This window comes from Magallana gigas, chromosome 1 (genome assembly GCF_963853765.1).
Source record: "Magallana gigas chromosome 1, xbMagGiga1.1, whole genome shotgun sequence".
NCBI classification, from domain to species: Eukaryota; Metazoa; Mollusca; class Bivalvia; order Ostreida; family Ostreidae; genus Magallana; species Magallana gigas.
Genome location: NC_088853.1, coordinates 39,981,174 through 39,992,751, shown reverse-complemented (window position 1 = coordinate 39,992,751; position 11,578 = coordinate 39,981,174). Strand labels below are relative to the sequence as shown.

The window sequence follows — 11,578 nt, the reverse complement described above, 5'->3', positions numbered from 1 at the left end:
AAATACGAAAATAAACAGTAAGAAAACAAAATCGAAATTACTGTTATTGAAAAATTGTATACAAATTTACTCACCATAAACTATATGACAGTACTTAGTAATAGTTCACCAGGCAAAAGGGGCTGTGAGTGATATTAAGGTGGTATTTTTGTAGGTTTTTTATAACTATGACATTGAAAACAATAGCATATTTAATAATGATACAAAAACTAAACAAACAGTACATTTTTGTAAGCTTAGAATTTTCAATTTATTAAACAACAACAGTATGATTTCAGCATTATTGCTTACTGATAATTCAATGCATTTCACTAAAAGTATTTCATACATTATTAAGAACAGGTAGAAACATAGTTCATTTAAACGATTTGGTGTATTGATCTTTTATCCATTATAATTTTTGTTCTTATTTCCTTTCACAAATAATGTTAAACATGTAAGTGCAAGAATAATCCTGCCACAGTTCAGCGTCCCATATCAGAGCACATTATATTTTGTAGAATATACATGAATACGCATTTTGATGTCAATAGCTGCATCCTGAAATTGAGAGAGAGTTGCACATAGCAATTTATCACAGTAAAAAATAGATCATCAATAATAAGAGTATATACTGCAGAATATAACAATATTAGTAATTGGCTACTTGTTCGCATTATTGAAACGTTCTTATTTCCTTTCACAGATGATGTTAAACATGTCAGTGCAAGGATAATCCTGCCACAGGTCAGCGTCCCACATCATAGCACATTGTTCATGTCCTCCACCATTTGGTTGTGTTGGGTGCCAGTTTGTAAAATTGAATGCAGTGCCCGAATGATCCCAAACCCATACATTTTTTACCGGGTCTAAAACAGCTCCGATCCACCACGCACCTACCGAGTGATATAGATCAAATAAGAATTTTTTTAACCCCCCCCCCTACACGGACACACAAAGTAAAATAATAACTATATAACAAAACATATGTACTTGTAAACTTTTACTGGACAAACACATCTCATTTATATTCACTTTTCAATAAGAATTATGACTTGGAACAAGTATCGTCACTCAACATATTATATTTTGTTTTTATGTACAAATAATAAAATTAATTTTTTTTATTCAATTAAATATATTTGGACAAAAAAATCAAAGCTTTCTGGTTTTTTTTTTTCCTTTTCTTTATAGAAAATAAAACCTCATACAATATCAGTAATAAGCATAGGAATTTATAGCAAATCATCGGCGATGCTGTTTAGTTCAAAACACTGGTGTATATATTGTTTAAATACGTTTACATAGATTATAAACACCGAGTTTAATTTAGCTTAATGGATGTTATACGGTAAGATGTGATGGAGAAAAAAAGGTCTCAGCAATTAAATACACATTATGAATTTCAAGGCATTACTAAACATCCTTTGCTAAATAAATATAAAAAAATCACTAATTTTAAGATGCATACTTTTTGCAAACACTAATTCAATACATTCTACATGTATTAGAGTATATATTTATTTATTTATTCTATTTGGGGTTGTTTTTTTTTTTGGTTTTCCGGATGCAACTTTGAAACAGTATCATAAACATGTATTTATTATCGCGTATTCGAAGGTGAAATTCATTAATTTTTACCGAATTGATACTCAACCTTTATTCCATAAACAATATGTGAGAAAGGTTTGTTCTCAAAACATGCATCACCAATACATACATAATATCACATATAACATTTAAACACACCTGTCTCGTTTAACCAGGTCTGTTCGACTTGTGTTTCAATCTGAAGAAGGTATCCCCCAATTGACTGACACTTCGTCTAAAGAAGAATGAATAATATCATAATACGAACATACTGCGTTCACTGCTGAATAACATTATCAAAGTAGCTTTTTCTTTTCACGTTTTGGAATTTATGTGCTAATTAAAAAAGAAGCGTTATACTAAGTGTTATACGTATCCAGATTATTAATGCAATATTACACACCTGTTTTATATTAAAATTTGATATAGGAAAATTGTGCATGTACAAACAACGGAGTTTCGCAAACAGGATACTCTTAGACATATCACACAACTCGTTTATCTATTTCACACGATAGTCTGTCGAGTCAATGTAATACTCAACTCTAAAAGGGTTACTTTGACGATACACACCATTCCAAGTCATAGAGTAGCAATTTAAACAGTAAACTTAACGACACAGGTGCTTTAATTATTACTAATACGGATTATGATAAGTCGCCTGGGCATTGAAAAAGGCGTAATTGAAAATGCAATATAGCTACAATGTAATACAAAAAACTGTTTCATTTATGATGTAATTTGTTTTTTGATTGTCATCATTAAGGGTATTAAGTGGTACATATTTTCAGAATAGTAGAATGTTATGAACGGCATGGCAGAAAGTGAACATATACATGTATCTTCAATCAATATTGAAGATATGTACACAACTGGTATCTTACATGCATTTCGCTCAAAAAATTTTCGTGGCAATTTCCGCCTGTTTTCATTTATGTTCTAGTCATATTAATTGACACACATTTGGGATCCAAAGAACCGTATTTCAAATGAGTATTGATGATTTAAAATTTTGTTTTTACAGAACTGAATAAGGCACGTATAAAAAATGTCGAAATACCTAGTCATGGGTATGATACAAAGTCATTATCATATCATCGCAACCTTTACTAATGTAAAAGTATTAGTACACTACAAAATATATCAAGGTCAAGATATAGTCAATGATTCCAGACTGTCTTTTTGGTGACACAACCATTATGACGTCACATTTGATTTGATGAATCTATTCCTGTTTTAAAACGGCTTTAAAGGACCTATGTAGAAAAAATCAATATTTTGACAGTATATATAAAACACGGATAAAGTAATCCCGAACCTATATTTGACATCAGTTTAAAAAGGAGGTCAAGAGCTTGTTTAATACCGTTTCTGGAGAGACTGTAAATATGGACAACACTCCGAGATTTCTTACTTTTATCCTTCATATTTCATAGAATTCGATTATTTAAAACATTATTTTTCATTGTGTTTACAAACAATTAAGCCCCGTTACACCCTATGAAATAATGATAGTGTTATAAGGCATCATTGAAAGAATTTATATGTTGAATTTGATAAACCTGTAGGCACCTTTCATTTACTAGATCTTGACCTTAAGTGCGTGTTAAGACATAATGCAGGTATACCAAACGAATTTAATATTAACGATCAACAAATAAATGAAATTCAGCGCCCGTAATTTGAGATGTCTTCATAAAGTGAGTCGACACAACTTTTTATTTGCATATTTAGATATACTGAGTCAAACTTTGGCGAATTACGTATATTCGTTTGTACATAGTATGGATAAGTTGTTTGTATAAAAAAAAAACCTGACGAATAAACCTTTAAATCTATAAAAAAAAGTATGTGCCGTTAACAGGCTAAGCTGAAAAGAATGTCGCATCTTCATGTATTTGCCAGAAAAAATGCATTTTTTTTGTTAATCATTTTGCAACTTTCACGGACTATAATTGGAATATGGGTTTATATTGAAAATGAGATAGCTATAGCTTGTCTTAATGCATTATTGTTTTCAAAAATTGGAATGGCATGTTATTCTTACAGATAGCAATTGTACATTGTATAGACGCACTTTACAATAGTTGCTAAAGTCAACTCAATCAAACTTTGTAAATTTCTAGCTTATTGAAAAAAGGTAACTATTGATACAACAGTATTATATGTACATGTAAATGTAATACCTTGCCGTCATCCCATGTTAAAGACAATCTCATAAAACAATACTGATTCTTTGTAACACAGTGTTCCTTATCTAAAATTACATTAAAACATCAATTGTTAACTGCAAAATCAAAAATTTGATCTATGTCAAATTTCTTGTAACAGGAATTCACCAGCATGTTCTTTCGTCAATGAATAGTTTAGCTAAACAGGTTTCTAAAATAATTATTTATTTCAAACGGATTTATTATCTAGAAACCAGTTTACATTGATACGTTTTTCTTCCTTAGTATAAGATATTTAATAGTAATTAGTGTCCAAAAAAAATTTAGTTACTACAAGATTTCTTGATTTTAACAAAACAGTTGCATGCCTTATATCACCATTGTCTTACTCAAACACCAAGACATACAGATAGGTGCATGGACGAACGGACAGACAAACTGATAAATGACTATACATATATATGATATGGATATAGTACGGCCTCCATAATTTGCAATTTTTTTAAGAATAGCTAAAAAAGTTTATCTAATATATGTTTTTAACCTATTTATTTTAATCATTTGCACTATTTGACAGAATATAACATCAAAAAGACGCTTTTTGTAGTTTCAAAATATGTCAAAAATGACATTTTTCTTATCGACTTTCTTAAATCGAAATCTAGAGCGACGCTTTAAACAATAACAATTTTTAGCTCAGTGTTTCTTGAAAGAAAATCTTCATAAAACGCATTGCTTTATGCTAAAATGCAAAAATAGCCGGAAAAGCTTATGATCTTATATTTAATTTTTTTTTGCCACTTGGACTAAAGGAATCGTACACAGGAAACAACGAATTACAGTTAATTAATGATTATTTTGGGAGACCATAATTATATCATATAGTCGTTTACCAGTTTTTCTGTCCGTACTCACATATTCCTTTTTCATTTAAACATCTTAGTTGAAATGGTGAAAATCCTTTTGTTTCTGAAAAGGACAAACAATACAAAATATTAAGAAGTTATCAGTCAATCTTTAAACTTTGTGAGCAATTCGATACTTAATCCTCTACAAAGAAAATTAAAGAAAGAAAGCCCGGACAACAGCAAGTTAATACACTGTTTTTTCTTCTCATATGCATACATTTATAAGACTCCTGATATTTTCATAATATATTGCTTCTTAAAATTAGTGAATAAACTCACCGCATATTGGAGGATCAAAAATGTACATTAAACAGAAAGCTTAATACATGTTGAGGTTTTGGGTGGTTTTTTTTTGGGGGGGGGGGGGGGTGGTGGTGGTATATTGTTTTTTTTTATATATATGTTTTCTTTCTTTTTCCCTTTTTTAGGGGGGGGGGGGTAAAAAGCATTTTATTGGATTCTGTTAAACTATTTGATGTATCTGCTTAGCTATTCATTTTGTTATAAAATTTACCAAAATCTGAAGATTATTGTTAAAATAATACTTACCTCTACATAAACTTAGTTGATTTTTTAAATAGTTTATTTGTGTCTGCAGTTCCACCTCTCTATCTGTTTAATGTGCAGGTTAAATTAAAATGTCTTTATTTTACATTATTTTGTATATACAAGTGTGTTTTGCAACTCATGTAATCATTAAAAAAATACATTTGTACTCATCATTTCTTTTAATCTCCTTCATCTAAACAAAAAATGCAAATAATTTGTAATGTATGCTTACAATATATGTATTATGAAGAGGGAATTACCTTTAAATTGCTCAACATCTTTAGCATCTTTGGTCACGCATTTATCTTCATACAAAGCTTGTCCATCAACACAGGCAATCGAATACAATAAAAATGTCACCTGAATGAAATACAGTCTATTCATTTTGGTTTCTTTGTTTTCGTTTTCGTTATCTTGCTGCAAAATAGTAAAAAAAAAATTAGACTATTTTTTTCAAAAACTGACTGCCAAACTCGATACACAAGACCCATCAGACATGTCATATTGAAGTAAAAATGGTTTTACAAAAAGAATCTGTTTTAGTTGGTTTTAAACAGCGATTTAAACATGAACAATGCGAAAGTAAATTATTATTTTTTGTATGTTGCATACGTTTCGTTTTTTAACATGCTTAAATACGTTATTGTATACACAATGAAGTAAAAACATATACTACATGTAAGACAGTTGTGATCTTGATTGATAAAAATAAAGACTGACAGTTTTTATCATATGCAATGATGTATGTAAAATTGTCAGTATATGAACAGCTTTATCTAACAGTTATACATTGAAATTCTAACCATAGATATTAGACTGATACCACGCAGTGCAGATAAGGCTACACGTCGCTCTGATATGCAAATGAAAAGGATAATGAAATATGACGTCATAATACATACCCCGTATCTGTATTTCCATATATGGAAAATACACCGAAAACAGTAGTTTTGACATGAAATATTCTCATAATCAAAACATACCCCTGACAATATTGTACAGTGAGGTAGGTGTTACTTTTTATATCATGAGAAAAATTTAAATCATGTTATATGTCTGTCCTATTATAGAGGGGCTTCTCCCAACCCAGCCTATCCCTCAGGTAATTTTGCACAATAAGGTCTTATATATTTTTCTTTCCTTCCCTCAAAAATTAAGAAACTACTAACTCCACTCACGCAGGAACCTAAAATATGATGCACAACTGTTTTTGTTTACGTCTATAATTACAAGAGAGAAAACGCGGATGATTCATAGTAACCATACTGTCCCTTTTTATAAAGATAAAACAGAAACACTATGTTTAAATAATCATTTGTAAAATGTACTGATGATCTCAAAATAAATTCGGATTAGACAATACAATGACACCGCGCCTATTTCAGAAGAGTTACCGCTTATAGAGTTATCTCCCCTCTTGGGATCATTTGTGCGTTTGAAATGATTTTAGAGACCTGACTGACTGTCAAATTAAATGCAAAAAGACAAAGGCAAGGCGGCTATAGATATTATTGAACGTGGCATGATTTTCTTCCTTTTTCCGTGTACTTAATGAAAACTGATGCTCATTTGTTGAGAAATGAAGGTTTAATTTGTAATTTTAATCGAAATGTACAAGAATGCGCTATTTTTGCAACAAGTAGCCAGTTTTCCTAGGAATTTTCATAATAAACGAATTTTACAACTGAATGAGCATTGATTTCTATGATGTATATATAATTTTGAATAAGTAGGCGTATTACTTACTCCAAACTTTGTTTGTCTTGCCCTTGTATTTTTTGTCTCAAATTAGCATTGACGTTTCTTGTCTAAAAAATGCCCACGTGACACTGAAAAGTCACGGACAGTCAAATTAAGACATGGTCAAGTTAAAGTGACCTATATATTTGCAAAATCAATCAAAAATAGTTTAAACAAATCTATCATGCAGAAAAAATAAAGCTTAAACAAACGACCTCCTTTTACTGCTGTTTGAAAGAAAATTGTTGCCTTAACTGTCCTGCCCACATGGGAGAGCAGTTAACGCTGCTACAACCAAGCACAAACATAAACATTCACACATGATGACACCAAGGAAAAGAGAATTTATAAAAGATATATAAATATATAAAAACATTTATACATAAAAATGATATGTAAAGGTATTTTCCTGAAAGAATCGACAGTGTACTGAAGTTTTTATTCCACTAATATGCGATTACAATAGTCAGTGTTTTTCATGTATTTCGTTTAAAACGTGTGTGTGTCAACTTTCTTACTTGTTTAAACACATAGTTTAGGTGATAATTAGATCGATTAGGTTAAGACGTAATAGGAGGTAAATTACTTCATGGGTGGACTGGTTGACTTATTTTGCATGGATAATTAACTTAATCTAATGTTCTTAATTTGTAATATTCATTTTTAATTATTTTATCCATTGTTAATTAGCAGACCGTAGGTTTAAATTCTTTATCTAACCTAATTTTTCTATAGACTTCATGAAGGTAAAATATAAGTCTAGAAAATATAACAATTTTAAACTGTGAAAATGTAGGACACTGGTAAAGACATGATCAAAAAGGGGGATATTTTGTGAAAGAAGCAATTGTATGTTACAGGTTTTTTTCTTGGGTACTTTGAAAAAAAACCTTAGTTCAATCTGATTTAGCATTCAATAACAGGTTTGTTTAATTACCGTCGGGAATTGGAATAGTCAGTTACAAGTGTTTAACTTAGTTAACACACGTTTAAGTTGCTACATGTATCGGCGTTTACATATAAAAAGATTATGAAAATATCTTTACATTTCTTTATCTTTATGTTAAATTTAAAAAACCATCGTTTTCATACTAATGCAAAGGTAGATGGCATCATATTATGTAAACTCACGCTAATCCTTTGTAATCGCAAACACTCCAACAATAAATTAGAACACCGGTTACACAGCTAGAAGTTATTTTACAGTTTAACAATTATATGAAAATATATTATTACTGCCTAGAAAAATATTTCCCATTAATACTTTCATACAGGAAATAACTGAAATTAGTTAAAGGATTGATAAATAGAATTGCAATTTATGAGTCTAAAATAAAGCATTCACAAGGAAGTTTTAATGTTGATTGTTCCGCATTAGAAGAGGTGTAGGACGCGCACATTTACATTTAATTTCGTAATAATCAAGTATCCGGATACCAAAAAACGAGCAAAAAGGAAGCATATTTTGAAATTTGTGTTCCACGATTTTTTTTGGGATCTGCTTTAGCCATTAACACATTTTGTTCATTTTTTGCCATTTGACTTAGTCTTTGAAATTTATGGGACGTTGTGTTTTCTTGTTTCCGGAAAAAATGCGGACTGTCCTCCGTATAAGGAATCATATGTTTGCAAGAAAGATGTGTGGATCAATCGGACCAATCATTGTTTTAAACGGGCTCAATATGCGATCACACAAATATTTAAAAACTGCATTTTGATGTTTGATTCCCTTTTGAAGTCTGTCTGTCTGTGTCTGTCTCTCTCTCTCTCTCTCTCTCTCTCTCTCTCTCTCTGTCTTTCTCTCTCTTTCTCTTTCTCAACAAATCACCTGCTATTTTTACAACATATATATTAAAATTTTATAATGTAGCTGTGTATTTGTTGTATGTTTCAAAATCACTAGTAGCCTGTGTTAGCCTTTTAGGCAATCCAGAAAATGTAATTTAATTAAAAAATCATGAATAAAGTATTATATAATATTGTAGAATCACTTAAATTGCTTAGTTTTTTATTTGTTTGTTTGTTTTGTGGGTTTTTTGGCAATTTATTACATGCATATCTTTGGATGCTAAGATATATAAGGTACTGTAAATTTAATCACATTGTAGTAAAAATCAAGTGATTTAAGCAATAATTATGACTTTAACATTTTGCATTTGTTTAAAGATTTAGTCGAAAGTGTTAAAAAACGGCACATTTCTCGTAGTTTTTTTTTTTGTGATCTCAAGTTATGATGCGAGTTAATCGTGGGCGACAGCTGCGGACACGGTTTTATAAAAATTAAGCGAAAATGCACCGTCATTTTTTTCCTGTTTAAAAACTGTATAAACTGACTTTAAAGGGATATTTCATAATATATCAAAAAAAGAAATAGTATTATACTTAGAATCGGAATATTTGCTTGATATATGATGAAAAAAAGACTCATTTAAATACATACTTCAAATTTACCGTTTTAAACTCTTCAAAATGTGACATCAAAAAATATTTCGATAGCGGGCTTTTTTTAAATCGAGCTTGTTCACTTTAACATAAATTAATATTTTATACATAAATTATACGACCTCCTAATTACCATTTAATGGGGATAGTATGATTAGCAGTGCACCTTCTTTTTAGAATTTACGAGCAAATTAAATATTCTCAGATTTCTGCATTCTCTTTGAAACAGTTCTGAAAGTCTATAATCTTTTTTTCGTAAATTATAATATCATTTTTTTTTTAATGTTTTAGGACAAAACCTAATTTAGTACAATGTAGAAAAGAAAGTTGAGAGATTTTTACAATGAGAACTTTATAATCGTAACAGGGTTAGCACATCGAAGCAGCAAAGCCATTATATTCACGTGATCAGTGTCCTGTATATACTTATGAAGTTAGGTATGCAATGTCAATGCGTTTCTTTTTTTTCTTAATCAGTGTCAGGGGTTTGATGAACTTTCAGAATGAATTGATGCATAGTAAAGATATAGTCTGCTATTTCTTAATCTCCAAAATTATTTTTTGTGTGGATTTCTAAGTAGTATAAGGCGTCTAGATAGGGGGGGTCAAATGAGTGCACTTTACATCCGTCTATATAGGGGGGTCAAAGGTCAAATAGAAAAATGACGTCATAAAGGTTAAAAATAGTTTTATTGAGGATAAACAACAACAACAAGCAAACAACAAACAGTGAAAATCGAACAAACAATGAGGTCTCTAAGGATAGTTTTTATTTAACAACAAGAATATGTTTCATCGTCTTCATCAACATGCATGTCCTCTTCATTTTTTTTTCCTTTTTTCTTCCTTTTTGGCTTTTTTTTCTTTCTTATTCTTCTTGCTAGGTTGCTTGTAGGGGGAATGTTTTCCTTATCGGATTCGTCCTCCATGTACTCGTCTAACAATGCTGCGGCTTCTTGTCGATGTTTTTTACCTGTATCTTTGTTTTTGTAATATTCCTCTTTACCTTTGTATTTATTTTTGTAATATTCCTCTCTATCTGGACAGTCTTTCATCCAGTGGTCTTCTTGTTTACAAATAAAACAGCCTGTGGTTTTGGCAGATTCTTTTTTTTTCTCTTCTTTTTGGTCGTTTTCAGGGCAGTTGGGAAAGAAATGTCCTGGTTTTCCACAGGTGTAACAGGTAAGAATTTTTTTATTTTTTTTTCTTGAATGGAATTGTCCCTGTACTGATCTTTATTGGGGCAGTTTGGAGAGAAATGTCCTTTTTCTCCGCAGGTAAAGCAGCTGTATTCTTTTTTCTTTTCGTTTCCTTGCTCTTTTTTAGGGACCAGTTCATCCCTGACTTCGTTGATTTTGTTTATGATGATGCTGGTATGTTTGCTTATTTCATCGCTTAAGACGTTCAGGGTATTTATGATTCCATCCTGACTGGTTGACAATATGCTAAAGTCTTCTTTACTCATGGGCTGATTGTTGTATGATGCCATTTCTAAGGCCGTTGCATCTTGAGCTTCTGTCAATAGTGGATTGTAATATCCTGCTCCCTTAGACATTGGGTCTTGACTCTCTAGGAAATTATTCATTGTGATAGTGTTGAGTAGAAATTCTTTCTTTTTATGTTCTTTTTATCGTGACTTATTGGAAATTCCAATGACGTTATGGGTTTTTCCACTCTGGATTAAGCTGGGTTTTTCCAATGACGTCATTGGGTTTTCCAAAAAGGCATGATGTAATATTAGGGTATATATAATACCTGTTCATGGTGATTTAAAAATCATTTTTTGAAATAAAAAATGGGCGATATTTTGACTTACTCATTTGATGCATATTTACTAGTCACGGCATGGAACAGTGGAATAGACGAAGAGAAAGAGAGACAAATCTTGCAGGTGACCGCTCTAGGACGGGAGGCAATCGACAGTATGGAGTTGTTTCAAGGGCTGATGGTGTTTTTAGCCGAAAGGCCCACAGCAGGAAGAATAGTCAACCTTTACTGGATTTCCGAGGGATGCAAACTTCACCTGTTGGAGAAGTTGACAGGGATATCGTACGGAGATTATCAAAACTGGAGCTTTTTAAGAAAAATTTTCACCCGTCAAGGAAGACAATGCATGCAGGTGATAAAGCAGATCGACCACATAAAGATCACAGCCATGGAATATGCCTATATGAAACTAAAAGCACTGAATTATCAGGG

The 11,578-nt window shown here is 31.1% G+C and overlaps 2 long non-coding RNA genes across 2 annotated transcripts; both read right to left on the bottom strand.

The window, feature by feature from the left end:
* Positions 1-395: 395 nt before the first annotated feature.
* Positions 396-4,711, bottom strand: LOC136273783 (uncharacterized). Its single transcript, XR_010712013.1, has 4 exons — positions 4,656-4,711; positions 3,756-3,826; positions 1,729-1,804; positions 396-875 (listed from the first exon to the last, which is right to left on the bottom strand). It is a non-coding gene; the product is annotated as an uncharacterized lncRNA (long non-coding RNA).
* A 486-nt stretch (positions 4,712-5,197) lies between these two features.
* Positions 5,198-8,137, bottom strand: LOC136273782 (uncharacterized). The gene is made up of 3 exons (XR_010712012.1): positions 8,069-8,137; positions 5,458-5,614; positions 5,198-5,260 (listed from the first exon to the last, which is right to left on the bottom strand). It is a non-coding gene; the product is annotated as an uncharacterized lncRNA (long non-coding RNA).
* Positions 8,138-11,578: the final 3,441 nt, after the last annotated feature.